Raw genomic sequence first — 23,571 nt, 5'->3', positions numbered from 1 at the left:
GCCTGATTGTTGTAAGGACTTAAATAAAATACAACCAGTCTTAAAAGCCACCCGTTGCTCAACAGGCAGCCAATGTAGTTGTTTTAAGCCTAATCTGACAGACTGCCTCTTAGGTAGATTCAGAATGAGTCTGGCTGCCTGATTCTGAATCAGCTGGAGGCGCTTTAACTCGCCGACCGGGAGCCCAAGATAGAGACTGTTGGAGAAATCCAATCTAGACAGAACCAGGGAGATAACAATCTGTGTGAGCGCCTCCAAAGAGAAGAAACGAGCAATTTTCTTAATTTTCTTCAGCTGAAATAGACTGGAGGACACCACGGCGCTGACCTGCCTTTTCAGAGACAGATCTTCGCTAAGGAAGATTCCTAGGCTCTTAACCGATGACGATTTAGATGGGGGGGCTCCCATGCTGGACGGCCAAAAGCCAGGGTTCCAGCTGAGTACACTCTGCCCAGGCAAGACCAACTCAGTCTTGCCTGGGTTGAGCTTCAGGTGATTGCAGCTCATCCAACTCAGGATGTGAGACATGGTGTTTTGAAACACTACCACTGAGTCCTCGGTGTTTAAGGGAAAGATGAGCTGCAAATCATCTGCGTAATTGAAGATGGTGACTCTGGTATCCCTGAGGGAGTACAGCAGGGGGCGTAGGTAAAGATTAAAAAGCAAAGGTGACAGGGAGGAGCCCTGAGGGACTCCACAGGTAGTAGGGATAGTGGGGGCCGTGAAGGGGCCCAGTCTCACGGATTGGGTGCGGCCAGTAATAAATGAGCGAATCCAGCTCAGCGCAGGACCCCTAAGGCCGGCCTGTTCGACACGGTTGACCAAGATGGTATAGTCAACCGTGTCGAATGCCGCTGATAGGTCTAATAAAACCAGCGCCTGATGGATCCCCTCGTCTGCATTCCGCCTCAAAGTATTCTGAACTGAGACGATGACTGCTTCAGTGGAATGAAGAGGACGGAAGCCAGCCTGGTTAGGCGCAAGGTACTGTGTTTTTTCCAAGAATTGGGACATGCTATCACAAACATGAGCCTCCAATATCTTGGCACAGTACGGCAGCAGGGAAATGGGCCTGTAATTGAGAGGATCCGATGGATTAGCCCCAGCTTTTTTCAGCAAAGGGATGAGAAGGGCTTTTTTAAAACTGGCAGGGACCAAACCCTGTGAGAGGGAACCATTCATCATGAAAAGAATGCTCTCAGGGATAGCGGCTCCCACTTCCCGCAGGATGTAGGGGGGGCAGACATCATCAGGAGAACCAGATTTTACTTTAAAAAGAAGTTTGGATAGACAGGCAGCATCAATGGGGGGGAAGGATTCCAGGGTAGAGGGATTGTGATAGATGTCCGGGGAAGGAGGGGATAGGGTGGTAAGAATGCTTTGCTTTATGGTGCAAATCTTATTCAGAAAAAAGGTATTTAGTGTATTGCAGAGATCCTGAGTGGGAGCCACAGCTGGGGAAGTTCTGTCACTGCCACAAAGACCCTCCACAATGTTGAATAAATCTCTGGATTTATTGCGTGAGTGAAGAATTTGCTCAGAGAAATAGTCCGTTTTGTGCTTCTGAATAAGTTTCTGATACTCCTTCCGTGCCCTACAATAATCAGCCTTGTCAGATTCTAAATAGGCCGACCGCCACTTACGCTCCCTTTGACGAACTTGCAGCTTTGCGGCTTTAAGATGAGGTGTAAACCATCTATGAGCGTCATGAATACGGGAACGGGGGAAATTGGAACAGGGAGCATGGGCATTGGCGGCCTGAAATAGCCAGCTGGAGAAGGCTTCTTCATACCCCTCAATATCCTGATCGAACGGGGGGAGGGATGAAGTTAAGGTATCAATGAAGGCAGGGAGGTCAGCGTGCTTCCAGAGTCTGACTTTCCCTCCTTGCTGAAGCGGCTGTTTCCTGTTCTCAGTGATGGTGATAGAAAAGTCGATCAGAAAGTGGTCAGACCAAATACATGGAGTGATGGAGTTAATGGTAAGAGGGATGTCCTGCGACCAAATCTGGTCGAGGCTGTGTCCTTTTTTATGGGTAGGGAGATGAATCTGCTGAATGAGATTCATATCCGAAAGGGTTTCTTTCAATGCAGCTGCCTGCCCCACCGGCTCAGCAGAGTCCAGCCAGAAATTAAAATCACCCAGCAGCACAATTTTCTTATAACTGATTATCAGAGGAGCCAAAGATTCTGCTAAAAGTGCAGCGAATGTGGGCATGCTCTGGGGGGGGCGGTAGATAAGGACCATAAGTAAGGATCCGCTATTAGTGTCCATCCTAAAGATCATGTTGTCCGATCCTACAAGATCGAGGGAAGGGAGAGCGGAGAAGATGAGGTTTTTTGATATGATAGCGGCAACTCCTCCGCCCCTTTTATTGGCAGGTCTATCCTCATGTAAAATATAATAGTTAGAGGGGACTGCAGCCAGGATATCAGGTAAGGAGTCAGCATTTAGCCAAGTCTCCGTGAGGAGTAAAATGTCTGGTTGCTCGGCCTGAAGTAAGAGGAATATGTCCATGTGGTGCTTCACCATGGACCTTGTGTTTAGATAAAAACATTTAAGAGTTGTCTCGACCCCCAACGAGGGAATAGGGATGGCAGAGGGGTTAGGACAGATGAACGGGTCAATGATATATTTAGGACGTAAGATGCCATGGATAGCGGCACGCTTTAGGACATGCGCGGATAGGGCGGGCCCTGTGTCGTCGGAGGGTCGGAGACACAGCAGGTCAGGAGAGGAATAAGACAGTGTTTGACCAGGGATCCTGGCCCCGTGCCCCGGTCTGTCGCGGACGGGCGCAGACGGGCTTGACTTGTGTGCGACTTCGGCGCGCACTCGTCGCGCCCGCTGCGCTCGTCCGCTGCGCTCCGATATACACATTAGTTATGTAGCCTCTGTCTTGGGGGGACTAGACCGCTAAATCCGGTCCAGCCCTACCCAAGATGGCGGCTCGCCTCACCCTCCACGCAAACGGCACCAGCCGCGATGGAACAGGGCGGGCAGGAACAGGTAAGTCAGTGCGTTAGGTCAGGAATAATAAACAGTGCATAACACATTAAAATAAATCGTTTTTAAAATTTTTACAATTTTTCCAAGCGCTGGCGCCACAATCGCGCCAGAGCACCAATAATTGCTGTCCTTAGCAGCGCGAGGGTTAGCGTGTGCAACAAAGTCCCAGAGAGAGCCAGGCAGCTGCCACCAGCCCAGTATTCTCGGTAGGCTCTGTGCCGGGGATGGTTATGTAGCTTCTGTCTTGGGGGGACTAGACCGCTAAATCCGGTCCAGCCCTACCCAAGATGGCGGCTCGCCTCACCCTCCACGCAAACGGCACCAGCCGCGATGGAACAGGGCGGGCAGGAACAGGTAAGTCAGTGCGTTAGGTCAGGAATAATAAACAGTGCATAACACATTAAAATAAATCGTTTTTAAAATTTTTACAATTTTTCCAAGCGCTGGCGCCACAATCGCGCCAGAGCACCAATAATTGCTGTCCTTAGCAGCGCGAGGGTTAGCGTGTGCAACAAAGTCCCAGAGAGAGCCAGGCAGCTGCCACCAGCCCAGTATTCTCGGTAGGCTCTGTGCCGGGGATGGTTATGTAGCCTCTGTCTTGGGGGGACTAGACCGCTAAATCCGGTCCAGCCCTACCCAAGATGGCGGCTCGCCTCACCCTCCACGCAAACGGCACCAGCCGCGATGGAACAGGGCGGGCAGGAACAGGTAAGTCAGTGCGTTAGGTCAGGAATAATAAACAGTGCATAACACATTAAAATAAATCGTTTTTAAAATTTTTACAATTTTTCCAAGCGCTGGCGCCACAATCGCGCCACAGCACCAATAATTGCTGTCCTTAGCAGCGCGAGGGTTAGCGTGTGCAACAAAGTCCCAGAGAGAGCCAGGCAGCTGCCACCAGCCCAGTATTCTCAATTCAGTTTCACTTATACTCTTGATACATCAATGAATGCACTCTTAATGTTGACATGAGTAATTCTAAAATAGTTTCCCCTCCACGCACCCTCGCCCAACACAGATAGAGCAAGATCGGCTTATTAGTCATGATAAATTACAACTTTAATCATTCAGGTGCATGTTGCTCGGGTGTTTTTGTTTACAATCTCATGATTGAAGCGGACCAAAACCGGTGGAATGCCTTGGTGCCAGACCTGTTGATACCCTATATCATCAGCATTAATCTGGTATATTCATCAGTCTTCCACCCCTTCCAAGTTGGACTGCCCCAAGACGAACCCAACTGCTTAATTCCAAATGTTACCTATTTCTAAATTTAAAGATGCTGAATTAAAACCTAATAAAAATATAGGCATGGGCGGATTTTGCGGATTGGCAATCCGCGAATTTGCGGATTTGCGAATTCGCGGATTGCGAAAATCCGCAATAAATCCGCGAATCCCCGCGGATTTTTTTTTTTTGTGTTCGCACGGGTTTCTGCAAGTTCGCGAGGGTTTTGTAAAATTTCGCAAATTGCGAAATTGTACAAACCGCTCGCGAACTTGCAGAAACCCGTGCGATGAAGAGAAAGAAGCTCCTGGTCACAGGAACAGCACGGGGATTGCGCTCATGAAAGTCAAGGATGCAAAGGCCTCTACCCAGCATCACAGCTGATTTTCCACGGTAGATTTGGGAAGAGGCACACCTGTCCAGCCTCGAAGACGCTCATGATTGTTTTTGGGCTAATGAATGAGTCATTGAATATGAGCATCAACTAGTTCGACAGCTGATTTTCCACGGTACATTTGGGAAGAGGCACACCTGTCCAGCCTCGAAGACGCTCATGATTGTTTTTGGGCTAATGAATGAGTCACTGAATTTGAGCATCAACTAGTTCGAGCGACCATGTGTGTGTTACTATGCAATCGCCCTGAAGGGCGCAGGGGTCCCTTGAGTGACCTGTAAGGCTGTGCTGCCCTGTAACTATTTTACAATGGCGCCAGCAAGCTGCCAGTGCTGTTGTAAAATAGTTACAAAGCTAGCTTGCACAGGAAGCACCTGCTTCGTTTTATCTAGTGGTTCCTGTGCAAGCTAACTTTGTAACTATTTTACAACGGCGCTGGCAGCTTGCTGGCGCCATTGTAAAATAGTTAAATGAGTGTGGGTTCAACTTTTGAACCCGTTAAGTCCGCGGATTTTTTTTTGCGGATTTTGCGGGAAATCCGCAAAATACGCGGATTGCGGATTTCCCCAAAATCCGCAAAATCCGCGGGCGTAACGGATTTCACTCTCACCCTTAATTGAATCCTCATCAGCATCAATCAACGCTCCGCCACCAGTATCCAAGACACTGTTCTCGACTGGATTATGTATTTTCCAAAGGACATGTATCAAGTTTCTCTTAAGAAGTTTTGATCGTCTATTGCTAAATTTACCAGTTGTGTACACCAAGGATATGTACTATCCCATCATCTCCTATTTCTACATGTAATCCTTGGCCTCTATTGTACATTGTTTAGGGAATAGCCTATATACATATATGCTGATGATACCCAACTTGTAATTAGATTAAACATTTACCCAAAGACATTTCTTCCTTATAAAACTGCATTGTGAAAATACATAATTGGACTACGGCTCATTGTCCAAAACTAAACACAGAGAAGACCGGAATCATAATTCCTGGAGTAATCATCCTTCTAACCAACTCTTATTTTGGTTTTCAGATTTGGGTCCATGACCCTCAATTACACCCAATGTAAAAACTTTGGGAGTAAAGCTTGATATGCAGTTGTAAAAGGACTGCAAGTCTCTGCCATGGTCTCTTGCTGGACCCATCAATTTTGTCGTTGATTTCACATCCTACCTCTGCTGCCTCCTCTGGACTCCTGTATACAAGCTAGTATAAGAGCTTGCTTATATTATTTTAATAGTTTATATGGTTCATGAAGGAGTTTCTTTGTATCACACTCAGGTCATTCTGGATCAGGCAGGAAGAATGGCAGCCAGCCCAAGTTCCACACCTCCCCTATTATACCCAGGTACACTCGCTTATCCATTCACAATCATGTGATTTTCAACGCCATGGGGCAGAATTACTAAGATTTTACACCAGGTTTGCTCACAAAAATGACACAAATCAGCCCATAATATTTTTTCAGATTTACTTTCTAGCTCTAAACTTATTTAGTAGAGGAAATAACATGAAAGTAACACAAAGTAGCGCATAGCTCTGCTTTGCATTACTTAGCGTCAAAGGGAGTACTATAGGTTTTGCAAGTTCTTTCCCATTCAACCAACCAAGTTTCCGGATGCTAAGCCTTATTTACCAAATAATTAGACAGGGCTTAGTGTCAGAAAACTATGGGCCCGATTCACAAAAGTAATCTTCTTAAGACCAAACCTTAAGTTTAACTGAGACAAAATCCTAATGTTACTACTTTCGGTATTCACAAAGGGCATTACCCAATCGTTAATAGAGGGAGGTATTTCAAGGGTGCCAGGGTGTCCAAAGGACACCCTGTTGCACCCCTGAAATGTGTATGCGTGCACATGTGGTGCACATACATGCCCTAAGGGCACGGATGTGTGCCACATGGCACATAAAACCCCCCCCAAAAATGTGCTTTTTGTAAGGAAATCTCTACTTATAGCGATTCCTTAAGGCTGAGGTGCACTGTTTTTAGTGCTACTTACATTGCATTTAAGGAATCAGTATTTCCAATTCCTTAAATGCAAGAGCAAACTAAGGAATCGCTGTTTTGTGATTCCTTATTTTTGCATGTAGGTTTAAAGTCACCTACATCGCACATGGCTAAATACCGGTCGGTAACGCTGAAATTCTCTGAATTTCGGCGTTATCAACTGGTATTTAGCCACCTACAACGGGGCCTCAATAAATAAAATAAGTAAATAACAAAGTGTCAGACTTCCGCGGGTTAGCTCCAAAATTGCTGTCACTTTAGAAATGCAGGGATCCACCGTATATACAATAATACGGTGCACCCCTGCATTTCTCCCTGCAGCTGCCTTAAGGTGCCTGTGTTGAGCAAATGATTGTTTATGTGCAGGAAGGTATTCCTTCCTGCACATATTAAACAATTAAAAATGGCGATTTGTAACTGCTATGTGTGCTGCATTGTGCAGAACACATAGAAGTTCCAAATGGTCATTTTTAAAATGATTGTTTATGTGCACTAAGGGACACCTTCCTGCACATAAACTATCATTCATGGCAATATGCTGTTTCTATGTGTGCTGCACAATGTAGCACACATAGAGCCAGCAAAAATGAGGAAAAATAAAGGCTTTCTCCTCGTTTTACCATGTTAGGAGCAGGTTTTCCCTAGTCTTGATTTTGGCACTACCTCCTATTTACGCCTCCCTTGTAAATAGGGGCCAGGGTCAAAATCAATGGGTTTTGCAGTGGAACCCCCAGTAAAAAAACGCCCATTGCAAGACCCTTTGATGCTAAGTGTAGCGTGAAAGGGGGCCTTATTTACACGACTACGTTAAGTCACGTTAAGTGGCTTAATGCCGCCATGTAAATAAGGCGAACGGTTTATCGCACAGGAACATCATTAAAAGGGACTTTCCTGTGGAGATTTGGTTTGTAAATATGCCCCATAGTATTATGTATTGGAAAGCTATCCTACCAGTACAAAACCTCTGCTAGACTCACTGAGTCACACTTGCACAATGGGGCAAAGGTCTCCGTGGCACACAGCAGCTGATTTCAGTGCTGGCGTTAGGGAAAGGGGAGGCGAGTGGCATATTTCTGTACATAGGGTGCTCATCACCTGCTCTCTCCTTTTCACATAGTGTAGCACAGCATTTGTAGCAGCTGTATTTTGCTGCATGAGTAAATGATATATCTGGCCCCTAATGTATTGTTCATCGCTTGATGTAGGGGAAGATCACAGAATCCATCACCTGATAGCTTGCTAACTATGCTCCAGCTAGATCTTTTTTGCCTCCTTGCACACTTTTAATAAATACTCTGCACTTTGACAGAACTCGTTTTGGCAGCAGGTCATTTCTATTTAAGCCCTCAGGTTTGGTGTACTCTCCTACAGCACATTCAACTATCACTAGCCATCTACAGTTCAGACTAGCACTTGAAACACCACATTTTTACTCATCATAATGTAGCCTTTTTTGTTCTTATTTATAACAGTGCATTGTCTATCTCTGCAACATTTTAGCCCCTAGAAACCCTTTGGGTGACAGTGCACTATATAAATAAAAACACCATAACATACTAACATGTTGTTTGCAATAGTTGCTAATTGGAGTGCATATGCATGTAATGCAATTTGTAACATACTTAAAAGAAGTGTAATGACAATTTAATAAAATCTCATTTAGAAGTTTGAACACTTTCTTATTAGAATTTGTAAATGAACATCAGTGTTAATGCTATTGCTTTTACTGCTGATGGTATTAAATGTGGATATACTTTAACCATTTTACTCCCATGTTGTGCGAAGGGTTGCTGGCGGACTCCTCCTCCTCCACTTCTTTAGCTGACCCAATGCACCCCTTACTTGTCACCTTGTCCCCTTCTTTGTTTTCAGCCTCCCGCCGTATCAGCTGAGGTGCATTGGCCCTTTAAATCTGCGTTTCCCTCGACTCCTGAAGCCGATCACGTGCCTGGTCAGCTTATCCCCGCCCCGTCAAGGAGGCGGACACGGAAGACTGGACGTTCTCACCGAGGACTCGAATGCCTGGGGAGCCGATAGCGTGGAAGACGAAGAGAGAAGCGGAGACCTTCTTCATGATGCCAGGATTCGGAAGACCAGGAGCCACCATGGATACCCAGCAGAACAACAAGACGCCTTCGAGGACAGAGGAAAAGGGAGAGCCAGACCCTTTTCGGCAACACGTGAAACACAGCCACAGCCCAGGAGGGTCGTGGCTCCAAAAGGTATGGGGCCATCTCGAGGCTGTCTGGGAGAAGGGGAAGGCGGAAGAGAGGGGTGGCCTTCCGGAATAGAACCAACCTCAAGCAGTGCGTAGTCCTTCCTTGGTAGAACCTAGTGGTGAGCCTCATGGTGATGGTCCGGGTGTTCATTCCCTCACTCCTTTTCCCTGTTGTGTGATATAGTCATAAGAAAACACCTCCCTTACCAGGCCTCTCTTGTGTTTTCTCCCCTCACTGCTACATACTGGAGAGCTATCCATTGCTGTTCTGAAGACCGGAGCCTCTTCCACCCATATCCTACTCTCTGATGTAAGAGAGCGAAGATTCTTTTACCAAAAATCGGATTCTTTTGTTTCTTATATGATGTAAATGCCTCAAATAAAAAATCACCTTATTGCTCCAACTGCTCTTGGTCTCCCTGTCTCCTTCTCCACCCCTCCACACCTGGTGTCAGAAGTGGGATCTATTGTGTGCCTACCACAGTAAAAAATGGAAAACCTCATACAAAAACCTATACGTGGCCAGGAGAAGCTGGAATGGGCCGTTGAAAAGCAAATGACAATCACCCATGCAGACAGGGAGCTGTTTAAGGATACTATGACAAACCAGGCTGAACGATTACAAAAAGTGGCGGACGACTGTCTATAACTGACCAGGCAACTTCAAAACCGCTCCGGGACAGGTCCCAACGTCTGTCTACAAAAGTATAGTGCAGGAGAAGATCCCAACGCATTTTTTTAAAATGTTGGTTTGAAAGAGCGGCCCGGGCCTCAGGATGGCCAGAGTCCAATTGGCCTTTCTTTTTGGCACCTCTCCTCACCGGAGAAACACAGGCCGCCTACCAGGTGGCAAATACCAACGGCCACACACCATACCCAAAAATAAAGGGGATAATTCTGGACCATCTTGGCATGGACGCCAAAGCATATAGGGTTAGAATTTGAAAAGAATGTGGAACGGCTACTGACAATCCAAAGACTCTTTGTTTTAAGCTCAAAGCAGCTGCAGATAAATGGTTAAGGCCCCAAACCAACACAAGGGAAGAAATCATATCCCTTATCTATCTAGAACATTACATCGAGGCCCTACCATACACCATACAATGCTGGTTAAAACAGCACACCCACCTAAACGCCAAACAAGCTTTTGACATGGTAACGTCCTTCTAACAGGCATAGGCCCGCCCTCTGTCCTGGGATACTGAAAAATCATCATGCCCTACTCCTGCTGCCAGCAAACCAGAGCAGAAACCGGCGAAACTCATTACAGAACCCCTGAAGTCCCGACAGTACCGTCCAGACCCCATAACCATTAGAGGCCCTAAGTGTTTCATGTGCGGGGACTGGGGTTATATTGCCAGGAATTGCCACAAGAACAAACTCTCGGAATTCCCTAATCTATCCTATACACTGAAGAAATGGGATCAAGTTTTTATGTAAGTGTCCTTGTAGGTGGGATCGCGGTCAAAGCCTCATTAGATTCTGGCTGTAAACAGTCTGTGATTCGTCAATCCCTGGTACCCTTCCCATTTCCTCCAACCAATTGTGAAATACCCATCCATTGTGTACATGGAGATATAAAACTTTACCCCCTTGTCACCTTACCTACTTCCCTCCCGGGTGGGGTAGTTCTGAGAGCCAAGCTTGGGGTCCTCCCTTCCCTTCCTGAGGAACTGATATTAGGTCAGGATAATCCTTCGTTTGTAGCACTCTTCAGAAACACTCTTCAATTTACAGGACCTAGAGCTCTCTCTAAGCCCTCTCTTCTTACTCAAGCTCCCTGGCTGTCTGATAAAAGATTCTACCACAACGAGTGCAATGCTCCTACACTGCAGTCCGTGTGGGATCATGCACGACAGAACTCCTTGACACAGAGAATGGTTTACCCTTCATTCCGCTTAGAAAAGGAGCTTCTGTACAGGGTCACAAAAGAAGGTGATACCCCACAACTCGTAGTTCCCCAGGCCTTTAGGGAGCAGATCCTTTTCTTTGCACATTCACACCTACTGGCAGGTCATAGAGGTGCTAAAAAAACATTGAAATGATACTACACCACTTCTATTGGCCCGGTATATTCACCCATGTCACGAGTGTGAAGTCTGCCAGAGGAGAAACCCTTATAATCCCCCACCAGTCCCACTACAACCTCTCCCTATCATTGGTACTCCATTCGAGAGAGTGGGTATGGATCTTTTTGGCCCTCTACCTCAATCAAAAAAAGGTAACCTGTATGCGCTAGTAATCGTGGATTAGGCTTCACGCTATCCAGAGGCCTTTCCCCTACGTGTCCCTACAAGTCAGAACATCAGCGACCGACTCCTGGAACTGTTTTCCCGAGTCGGATTGCCACGAGAGATCCTCACCGATCAAGGGACTCCTTTCGTTTCTAAAATAATGAGAGGTGTGTAAATCCCCTGACATATCCCACATCAAAACATCTATATATCATCCCCAGACTGATGGTCTGTTTGAGCGCTATAATGCTACCTTAAAACTAACCCTAAAAAAACTATTGAGTGTGAAAGGAAGGGACTGGGACAAGCTTCTCCTATTAGCCTAATATGTGTTTCGGAGCCAGACACAATCCAGCCTAGGCTGTTCCCCTTTTCAACTCCTCTATGGTAGGGAACCCCAAAGTTTATTGGAGATCACTAAAGAATATTGGGAACAAGAGAAGGGGGAAGAAAACAAGTCCTTCCTATACTATACCCTAGAATTACAGACACGATTACAGAAACTGAGGGAGTGTGCTGATGAGAACATAGAGAAAGCACAGACCAAACAGCAAGTGTTTTACAACAAGGGAAAAAAATGGCAACACTTGACAGTGGGAGACTGGGTTTTGGTTCTCACACCCTCTAGTATCAGGAACATCAGGTCGGGGTGGCAAGGTCCTTTCCAGATAGTACAGAAAGTTGGCCTTACATCATATCAAAATTAGGTTACACCCAAGCGGAGCCCAGTTGTACCACATCAAACTGTTGAAAAAGTGGCTGGGTCCTCTTCCAAAAGACCTTCACGTGATTGACCCCGTAAGGGCGAGCACTTTACCTCATCTCATTGTCAATCAAGAACTAACAGAAAAACAGAAGACATCCTTACAAAATACGCTATCTTAGTATGCCTCCTTATTCTCTGATATTCCGGGCGATACTACCATGGCTGAACATACGATTCCCACCCAACCCGGGAGAGTCGTCAAACAGAAACTCTATTGAATCCCAGCTGCTAGGAGAGAGGGCATAGAAAGAGTGATCAGAAACATGCTTGCCCTAGGAGTAATCCGACCATCCCAAAGTGATTGGTCCTCACCGATCGTTTTGGTCCCAAAACCGGATGGATCTGTCCGAATTTTGCATTGATTTTAGGGCTATCAACGCCATCTCTAAGTGTGATTCATGCCCTCTTCCAAGGGTGGATGAATTAATTGAGCAGTTGGGAGATGCACAGTACATCACAACCCTTGATCTCACAATAGGGTACGGCAGGTGCCCCCAAGACCCCAGGATCAAGAAAAAATGGCTTTTGCAACACCATCTGGCCTGTTTGAGTTCACTGTCTTACCGTTTGGACTCCATGTGGCACCTGCTACTTTCCAGCACCTTATGAGTACAGTGTTATCAGATCATCAGGCCTATTCATCGGCATACTTAGATGACATTGTCATCTACCGCGCCACATGGGAATCCCATCTTCACCATTGTCAGTTGGTACTGCAAGCCCTTCAGGAGGCTGGGTTGCATATCAATGCAAAAAAATCAAAAGCAGGTTTTCAAAAAGTGAAGTATTTGGGGTATCTCCTAGGAAACGGTTATATTGAACCCCAGGAGGAAAAGGTAAAAGCAATATCTCAAGCCCCTTTGCCCACCACCAAGAAGGAAGTCAGAGCTTTCCTGGGCCTCCTGAGGTACTATAGTCGTTTCACACCTCAATAATCAGAACTGTCCTCCTCTCTTACTGATCTCCTTAGGAAAAGCGTGAAACACAAGGACATCCTCTCCCCACCACCCACTGCCCTTCAAGCCTTCCAGCTTCTGAAAAAAGCTATCACGTCAGGTCCCATTCTCCGATCACCCAACTTCTCCAAACTCTTTTTACTTCAAACAGATGCTTCCGAACACAGGTTAGGGGCTGTTCTTTCCCAGATGTCCTCTGAGGGACTTGAACATCCCATCCTTTTCCTAAGTGGAAGCTGTATCCAAGGGAGCAGGGTTATCCCATTATAGAAAAAGAGTGCATTGCTATCAAGTGGGCGATAGACAAATTGAAATACTACCTTGAGGGTTGCCATTTCTTCTTGTATATGGATCATGCCCCACTTCTTTGGATGAGTCGGAATAAGGGGAATAACCAACGGGTCATTTGTTGGTTCCTGGCCCTGCAGCCCTATTCTTTTGAGGTTCGCCACCGCAGGGGTTCTGATAATGGTATTGCGGATTTCCTAACTCGGCACACCCTGTTCCCCGATCGTGAACAGGCTGGGGTGGGTGTGTGTGGTGAAGGGTTGCCAGCGGACTCCTCCTCCTCCACTACTTTGGCTGACCCAATGCCCCCTTACTTGTCACCTTGTCCCCTTCTTTGTTGTCAGCCTCCCGCCGTATCAGCCGAGGTGCATTGGTCTTTTAAATCTGCGTTTCCCTTGACTCCTGAAGCCGTTCACGTGCCTTGGTCAGCTTATTCCCGCCCCTTCAAGGAGGCGGACATGGAAGACTGGCTTTCTCACTGCGGAATCGAATGCCTGGAGAGCCGATAGCATGGAAGACGAAGAGAGAAGCGGAGACCTTCTTTGTGACGCCAGGATTCGGAAGACCGGGAGCTGCCGTCGCGACAGAAACGGATACCCAGCAGAACAACAAGACGCCTTCGAGGACGAGGAAAAGGGGGAGCCAGACCCTTTTCGGCAACACGTGAAAGACAGCCTCGACCCAGGAGGGTCGTGGCTCCAAAAGGTACGGGCCCATCTCGGGCCGTCTGGGAGAAGGGGAAGGCAGGAGAGAGGGGTGGCCAGCCCAAATAGAACCAACCTCAAGCAGCACGTAGTCCTTCCTGGGTAGAACCTAGTGGCATGCCTCACGGTGACTGTCCCGGTGTTCATTCACTCACTACTTTTCCCTGTTGTGTGATGTAGTCATAAGAAAACAACTCCCTTATCAGGCCTTTCTTGTGTTTTCTCCCCTCACTGCTACATACTGGAGAGCCATCCAGTGCTGTTCTGAAGACCTGAACCTCTTCTACCCATATCCTACTCTCTGATGTAAGAGAGCAAAGATTCTTATACCGAAAATCGGATTCTTTTGTTTCTTATATGATGTAAAGGCCTCAAATAAAAAATCACCTTATTGCTCCAACTGCTCTCGGTCTCCCTGTCTCCTTCTCCACCCCTCCACACATGTATAGTAAAAAATTGGCATGCATGCAAAATCAGGAAGGGGAGTGTAAAAATTCAGGAGAAAGGGTCGTATTTCAGGACAGAAATTCAGGACAGAAGGTTAAAATTCAGGACAAACATTACATTTTACAGACACAACAGAGGAGGTTGCCTAATACTATATGAATAAGTAGATAACGAACGGAAGTACACTTCAAAATAAGTTTATATTAGGTAAAATAGTAATACAGCACACCAAGCACCTGCATCTGCAATTCCGCCTAAACAAGCTCATCATCATACCTACTTCATGTGTCTGTCCAGGTGAACATTTCAAGGCAACTTTGACAAAACATTTAGGGGCAGATGTATCAAGCCTTTTTGCGTTTGCAAACGGGCTGATTCACAGAATTGGCCCATTTGCGAAAGCCAAAAATGCTTTTCTGATGTAGCAAACCCTATTTTGCGATTTGGTAACCTGTTACCGAATTGCAAAATGGGTTTGTGATTCGGTATTAAGAAGGGGAGAGTTTAGGCGTCCCTTCCTAATACTGAATCATTATGTGTGAGTGTATTGTGACCGAAATGCGGTGCGAAACATTAGCATTTTACCACCTACTTCAAGTAGATCATAACCCATTCACAAATGGGAAGTGGCCCCCTAGGGACCCCTTCCCCTTTGTGAATGTTTGTAAAAGCATTTTTTAAGCGCAGTGGTTATTTTTGTAAAGCATCCCATTTTCCTTCAAGGAAAACGGGCTGCTTTAGAAAAACACAAAGATTCCTTTTATTTAAAAGCAATCACAGACATGGTGGTCTGTTGATCCCGTGATCTTTGTGATTCCTAGGGGGTCGCAAATTCCGACCTACCTCATTATTATTCGTGAGGTAGGTCATTGGCGATCCCCTAAGAAGTGCAGAAAGTGTGCAACACACTTTCATGCATGCAGTTTTGCGATTAGGAAATCGCAAAACATGGTCTTCATACATCTGGCTAAATCATAGGAGACACTGTTCCAGGTTTTGGGTGCGGGATGTAACCCAAACTGAAAGAGGAGATAAAGACTAGAATAGAAAGGAGGTAGAAAAAAGGGGGTGAAAGAAGAGAGAAAGGCAGAGGTTCATCCCCAGTATCAAAGATCCAATCCCGAAGGGGAGGGCCAAGTCTTGCCTCTTAGTGGCCCTCATACACCCCGAAGGATGTCATGCTTTTTTAGCCCCTCGTCGGGCCTGTGCTGCAATGCCCAATGGGCCCCCGAATGGTCTCTTTTACGGAGATCTTTTGAAGATAAAAGCCATTTGGTGAATGCGGATGTGTGGGGGGGAGCGAGAAGGGATCCAGTGGAAAAGTGGTATTGAGGTGCATGCAGGTTTGGGTTAAAGTTACCTAGGGGTTTCCACTGGAGGAATATTTATTTTTGTGGTACCCCTGATAGGTTAAAAAACCAAAAGATTAGTGAGTCACAATAAGGCATAATGCGCCAGTGTGACTAAACACAAGGTCGACATGTAAGTCATAGTGATCAGTAGCGTTTCTTCAAAACCTTTTTATTTCTACCTCCTTTCTATTCTAGTCTTTATCTCCTCTTTCAGTTTGGGTTACATCATGCACCCAAAACTTGGAACAGTGTCCCCTTTGATTTAGATAGCACTTGAGGAGCACGGACACTGGACCGTAACGAGCTCCCGGTCCCCCCTTTCTTTGTTGACTCTTCATACATCTGGACCTTAGGCATTTCTGCGCATATGGCAAGTTGGTACCTGCAAAGCAGGAGCAACTACACTGTCTGTTAAATAAGTACTGCAGTTACAGATGAAGGGTCAAGTTAACTGCATCAGCACCTTTGCAGTACTGCTGAAAAGTGAGAGTTTCACTTAAGCAGCATGGTTCTAATGCAGACAAATAGTGATGCTCTGAAAAATCTAAACATTTTTCTAAATACTTTAAGAAGTGCTCCAAAAAAAATCTCTTTGCATGCTTTTGATCAACTATGAATCATGGGACATTAAATAATTGTGCATTTGGAAACAAAAGAACTGCTTTTTCACTCTGTCCTTTAAGTTGTTCTGCCATATCCTGAAGATACCTGGTACCTCTGGGGCACTCAGTTGATTCTTCTCAAGCTGCAGAATAAATGCGTTGAAAATTATCAAAATTTCGTGAACTAAAAAAAGGTGAGCTTCGCCTTGTAACATGTTGGCTTCCCCACTTTCCAATCCTAGAAAATCCCATATTGTTCTGGGTGTTTTTTCTTGCCCAAGGGATAGCAAGTAGGATTTCAGTGCTGCCCAGCCCTTCAGCAGTCTTTTGATGGCTGGTAACAAAGTGAGCCACTGTGTTAGGACATGCTGCAACAAAGGCTGCCACTCTAGGTCCAGAAAGTAAAAGAATTCTCTCAACTCTGCTGTTCCCTTAGCTGAAAAAGAGAAATGGCTTTAAGCTTTTAGTATATAGTATTCCACATCCATCGAAAGTCCATTATTGACTTGTTTAGCACAAATGTGTAGGTTGTGGGCAGGGCAGTTTGCAGGCAGAATGTCTTCATTTGCTCCTTTCAAAAGGTGAAATACAGAATGATGTCGTCCATAATTGACACAGGTTGTCTCTACAGTATCAGTGACGTCCTCCAATTTCAACCCATGCTCTTTTAATTTTGTTGTAATCTGCTGTTCAATTACTGTAGCAGTTTCAGCTTCATCCCCTTTTAAGTCTTCAGATGCTTGCTGCAACAATAGAGGTGCAAGCACATTCTTTGTGATAGTTGATGCCTTTCTGCAACCACAAAATGCTTTCATTACAAATGATAAGTCAGGATAAATTACTTTGGATAACTTGAAGCCACAATCCAGTTAGCGGTAGGAGATGTGATGCTTCACAGCATGGTACACCTGAGTCACCTTGGCAGCTGTGACATAAAATAAAAAAAGACTACACAAAGGGATTATCAACATGCAAAGAAAGTCTCCAGTGGTGAAGAAAATAGTGGACACAATGGGGCTTAGAGCTGCAAGTTTAAATTACAGTGTCAGCTGCTAACCCAGAGCCATTATAAAGTCGTCTTGATATAAACAGATTGAGAAAAGCATATTAACCCCTTCGGTGCTCAGGACGGCCCCCGGCCATCCGACGGCCGGGGGCTGTCCAAACCCCTCCGCTCATTAATTCTCCCACACAGCGGGAAAATGTGCGCGGCTCCAAAGGGGTTAAGGTCAGCCTGACTTGGTAAACATTGCTGCACATTTAAAGAGAGTAATAGAAACTGCAAGATGGCTCGCATAATCAATGGGCAAGTCTTAGAAAGGTACACCTGATTTAAATTCAACCTATGCCTCATTATGATGAAGCAAACGATGATTTAGTTTGGCCACTTCAGGCTGGAAGCTTGGTTGCAGGTATGATGAAAGTCTTGCCATCTTTGCCCTGCCTGAGGCATTTTTCTTATGTTGTGCTCCTGCCTAATGCATTTTTATATCCCTCGCTACTCCGTGGACAATGGCAAAGTCTTTATTACACAGGCTGCACTTGGCCTTTTACACATCTTCTGAAGACTTCCGGATGCTATGGTGTGTAAGTTCCCATTCTGTTCTGTACTTCACAACATACATTTTTGCTTTTTTCCTGGGTGGCTCTGTCAAGGAGTATGCCTGGGTAGTAGAAGTTGCATCTGAATATGCCTCACAATCAGATGTGAATGTTGCTTTTGCAGCACCTACACCTGACTCATAATAAGACAATAGGCCCAATTCACAGAAGTTATCTGAGACTGAGACGAAAGTCTGACTTTACAACTTTCGGTATTCACAAAGGGCATTTACGAGTATTAAAGTTAGACTTTGGCTCTAAGTTTAGATCAAAAGTCTAACTTAGACCAAAAGTCTAACTTTACTACTACTAACTTTAGTAGTAGTAAAGTTAGACTTTTGGTCTAAATTAGACTAAAGGCTAACTTTACTACTCGTAAATGCCCTTTGTGAATACCAAAAGTCGTAAAGTTTGACTTTCATCTGAGATTACTTCTGTGAATTGAGCCCTGAGTTTTTTTTCTGAAAGTACACTGTAAAATACCCATCAAATTTGAGATGTAGATGCATACTGTATTCAATGAAGAAAATAAAAAAAATCAGGTGCTTACTTTTCCCTCACTCACTGGTCTGGCCCACCTACCACTGACTCCCACACATCCTGCCCAGAGTGGAATAGAATTACTTCTATAAAGCCCTATAATTTTGAAAGGCCTGGAAGAGGTAGTCATATGGTGCATTTCAGACCCAACTCAGGACCTCATTTATGAGGCTGTGCATCACTTTTACGGCGCCGGTGCGTCAGTTTTTGTGACGCCCCAGTGGCAAAAAAGATGCACCTTGTTGCGCCATATTTACAAAGTGACGCATCTAGGTAGATGCGTCACTCTGTAAACCCCCTGTGCCACATTATACCTGCGCCAGGTATAATGAATGCAAGGGGGCGTATTGACGCAAGAAAGGATCCTGGAAGTGACTCAGTGAAATCTATGAGATTTCACTGCGCCACTTCTAGAACGCAAATGCGCCAATATCTTACGCCTACCTCATGGCAGGCGTAAGACTGACGCAGGCCCTTTCACATGGGGCTTGCCCCATGTGAAAGGAGGCATTGCTGGAGTTGCGTCACTTTTGTGAAACACTCCAGCAATGTGTCACTTTTGCGCTTACAGATACGTCAGAAATACTGACGTATCTGTAACTCCTTGCAACATATTACGTCATATTATAAATATGACACATCAATCATGTCGCAAGGAGTGTGCACTGAGAAGTGACGCATCGCTGCTTTCACGCAGAGATGCGTCATTTCTCATAAATGAGGCCCCTAATCTTTCTCAATCATGCTGACACATGCAGCTCCGAACCTCGTTTAATTGCAGCACCAAAGCAGAGGACAAGGAAAACCACAATCCACATTAGTGTGCTTACATCATTGAGATGGTGGTGAGGGGATGGTGTAGGCCTGGGGTGCATGCAGGGAGATAACTCATGGCAGCTAGCAATATGTTGTATTTGATCTTATGTGAAATGTGTTTCCATGTTGTGTATGATGACCACTGAGGTGTGGATATTATGTTAGGAGGAATAGCGACTTGCAATGTTGTGAAGGTGTGAGAGACAAATCAACACTTCATGGTTTTCTGGTATGCTATAGCATTGAACAAATGTGCAGGTCTTTTTGTGGTATTTCATATGATCATAGTCTATTCATATGGTTTTTGTACTGGGTTGTCCAATCTGATATTTTGTTTACAGTTGATGGTTCTGAGGAGGCACGTTTGGTAAGAGAAGTGGTGTAGAAAATCTGCTGGGATGGGTGTTGTTTCTAGCATCCCATATCTGAATGCTGTTGTGAGGTGTAAAAATACACTCATTGTATGTAGCATATTGTGGTGGGCTAAAGTGCAGTCCTCCGAATGGCCAGCTTTCAGAGTCAGATTGCTTCAGGTATTCCTTGTCTCTTTAGTTTGTGGATGACTGGTTTAGGGGCTGTACAGGACTGAGTGATGGATAAGAGCCATAGCCGGAAGTTCTTGTGTGAGGGTAAGAGCATTAAGCAGTAAAAAGGAGTTATAAACCCTGCATGAGGTATAATTGGTTGCAGACTGTTGAGTGTTATGGTATTATATTATTGAGGGCCAGGAGGGTTAGATAGGAGTTGTCATTATTATATAATGCCCTGGCCAGCCATATGTCAGTCTGTATATGGGAAATAGTATACTGATTGGGCTGTTTCATTTCTGTGAGCTATAAACTGCAGATTCCAAAGAAAGTGCTTCTAATATGCCATTAGTTGGATCCCCTGGTGCACACCTATTTTTCCTTGATGTTGGTCAAGGATTCCTTTCATAAAAAAATATTCCCCTGCTTCTGAAGATTTAATTTTCGATGTATTCAATATATATGATCATTCTGTCTTGCTGAAATTGTTTTCATTTCATATCTTGCATTTCATAAGTGTTCCATTGACATCATGGCCTTTGATTATATCCAATGCATTTCGGGCATTGTATGCCCTTCATCAGGGAGAATGTGCTATGTAAATTAAACAAAACATATATTCTCTTGAATACAATAATGCCCAACATGGTAAACTTAAAGGCAGTACAGTTCACTCCATGCGTATCAAACGTGCTCTCTGTGCTCATGGTGTATTGTGCCCAATGTTGTGAATGTTGTGAATGAAAAAAGTTTAAGACGCGTGGCGTCTCTTCCTAAATTCAGAACCTGACTTTAGGAAGAGCCGCCACGCGTCTTAAACTTTTTTTTTGACCTGCCGTAACCTTTCAATCTTGGAGCAAATTTGCTCCACCCGCGACATGTAAGTTCAACACTCGTTTCGTGCTTACCTATCTTTTGTATACATTCACAACACTGGGCACACGGACCGTTATTTCCAAGAAAATGTGGGTTCTGTCAACTCGGCACAATCCCTCTGGGAGGCATATAAAACAGTGGTGAGATGTGAGGTCTTGTCCTTAGTGTCAGGCAAGAAGAAGAAACGGCAAGCAGCTGTGGCACGGAAGGAGACAGAGGTCATACACTTGGAGGGGAGGGTGGTGGGGTCACCCACCCCTGAGGGGCTCCATTTCCTAAAACTCAGACAGGAAGAATATAAAGATCTCGTCTGAGATAGAGCGGTGGCCCATAACAATACCGTCCAGAGTCGTATTTATGAACGCGGTGACAAAGCCGGAAAACTGATTGCATGGCTTGAACATGGAGAGAGGGCGTCCAGACTAGCACCCGAACTGGAAGGGCGGCAGTCAAGCAAGATCATAGAACCCCAGGCGGTGGCGGATGAGCTCTCGGACTACTATAAGACAGTCCACATGACCGGAAATAGATTTACGGAGGCTGACAACAGCAAGATGATCAGGGATATCGCAATGCCGAGTTTGTCAGAGGAAGACAGGAGCTATCTTGACTCTGCGTTTTCTGACGACGACGTTGAGCAAGCGATCAGACACTTAAAGTCCGGTAAAGCGACTGGCCCAAACGGGATACCGATAGAATTATACAAGTTGAATGCTGCTACACTGGCCCCGCACATCAAGGCCATGTTTTTGGAAAGCAAGGAGAAGGGTGAGCTTCCATATGACCAGCGTGTGGCCAACATTGTTCTCATCCATAAGACTGGTAAACCCAAGACACAATGCTCATCTTATGGACCCATATCACAGAGCCTAAAATCCTAGTTAAAATCCTGTCCACTAGACTGGTTAAGGTGATCTCATCCCTTATACACCCAGATCAATCCCGTTTCATGCCTCGTCGTAGCACTGCGTGGAATTTGCATAGGCTGCATGGCGTCCTTGGTGGTGCCTCGAGGATCCACAAACCGGCAGTGTTGGCATCTTTGGACGCCACGATGGCCTTTGATAGAGTGGAGTGGCAATACTTATTTGCGGTGTTGGCAAAATTGGGTCTTGTTAAGGAGTTTATTGGTTGGGTTTGCTTATTATATGCTAAGCCCCTAGCTAGGGTGGTGGTCAATAACTGCAAGTCTGCAGACTTTTCTTTAAGTAGAGGTACAAAGCAGGGATGTCTGTTGTCTCCTCTGCTTTTTGCACTTGCGATGGAGCCCCTGGCAGCCTGGGTCAGATGGGACAGATCGATTCGGGGTTTACGATGGTTGCCTGGCTGGGAGGACAAGATTTTGCTTGAGGCGGATGATGTCTTGCTGTATCTCACGCACCCTAGAGACTCCTTTAGCAATTTTCTAGATGTGTTGGCCATTTATGGCAGATACTCTGGACTGGAAATAAATTGGGCAAAGTTGGTGCTATATGTTTTGGTGGGCGACCCCCGAGGGTGCCGCAGGAGTGCCCTATTCATGTCGAGACAGTTGGATTCAAATACTTAGGTATCTTTATCTTGCTCGATCCGCAGTTACAATATGCCAATAACTTGGCTTCCCCATTGAATAGGTTTAAGAGAGACGTGGAGCGCTGGAAGACCCTTCCGCTCTCCCTACTTGGGAGAGCTACGCTCTTCAAGATGATGGCTTTACCTCGGTTTTTGTATGTTTTGCAGAATTCAATGGACCCAGTCCCGGTGGCGTATTTCCGAGAGATAGAGGCTCTCCAGAGACAGCTCCTGTGGGATGGTAGGGCGCGCATAGCGTTCGGTAAATTGACACTCGCGTGGTATGACAGCGGAATCGGGATTCCAGACCTGAAAAAGTACTATTGGGGCTTGCAACTGGCCGCAGTGAACCATATTGTTTATGGACTCCCTGGAGACCCAGGCTATGCCATGGATCGAGGTCAAGCCCCGGGTGGGGTGATAGAGAGAGCTATGTATTCCAGACCTAGGAAGTTTCCGTTGACTGGCCAAACTGCGCATGCGATTCAGGTCTGGCACGCTGCTAATAGAGGTCTGGGATGGGACGGCAAATTGACGCTGGCCACTCCCCTCCTGAACTCCAAGAAGCTGGGTAGCCTGTGGAAGTCGAAGGGGTTCGATACATGGGACCTTATTGGAATAGCTCAAATAAAAGATGTATGGGGGAAAGATACAATGCTCACCTTTGAGTCCCTCAAAAGACTATATAGTTTGCATGATAATGAATATTACTGATATCGACAGGTGAGAAATGCCCTGACTACTCATGTCCCCAGGGGAGCGGTGCTCCCGGAGTCGTCGCCCCTGGAAGACCGAGTGCTGGATGGGCTTCTTCCTCAAAAAAAAATTTCCCTGATATATAGGAAATTGATTAATAATATGGAAAACCCACTGGTGCGGCTCAGGACACAATGGGTTAGAATTAGATGACGACGATTGGGCGGAAGCGGTTTCCTCCCCCAGGGTGGTTGACATCCAGATGCGGCTTCGATTGGTGCAACTGAAAATACTCCACAGGTCCTATATAACTGGACCCCGTTTGGTATGAATGGGAAGAGCAGTAAGCGGAGAATGTAGGAGGAAATGCCGGGAGGTCGGCATCCAAATGGATATTCTCTGGCACTGTGTCAAGGTACAATTGTATTGGACAAAGGTCCACGATCAGATGGGGGAGCCTTGGGAGTGGACTGCGGCCGGAGTCCCGGAGGTGTTTGCTGAATGTGTGGGAGCCTACAGATCTAAATGCGTACCAGAAACAGTGGGTGGCCTTGGCATATTTGGTGGCTAAACGAAACATAGCGCAGCACTGGGGAGCCAGTCAGCCGCCCCGAGTCACCAAATGGGCGGAAGACCTTGACTGGTGCATGATTAGAGAAAGAGCCGTTTATGTGGCCAGGGGATGCCCAAAGAAGTGGGGTAAGATATGGAACACTTGGAATAGTCATAGAGGGGGAATTTGTGAA

General features: G+C 45.8%; 1 pseudogene; it reads right to left on the bottom strand.

Annotated features, from left to right (window-relative positions):
• Nucleotides 1-16,672: 16,672 nt before the first annotated feature.
• On the bottom strand, nucleotides 16,673-20,409 carry LOC147722389 (uncharacterized; annotated as a pseudogene).
• Nucleotides 20,410-23,571: the final 3,162 nt, after the last annotated feature.

The sequence above is a fragment of the Lissotriton vulgaris genome, chromosome 4_1 (genome assembly GCF_964263255.1).
Source record: "Lissotriton vulgaris chromosome 4_1, aLisVul1.2, whole genome shotgun sequence".
NCBI lineage: Eukaryota > Metazoa > Chordata > Amphibia > Caudata > Salamandridae > Lissotriton > Lissotriton vulgaris.
Note: the sequence above shows the minus strand (reverse complement) of the source record. Positions and strands in the feature narration are given on the sequence as shown.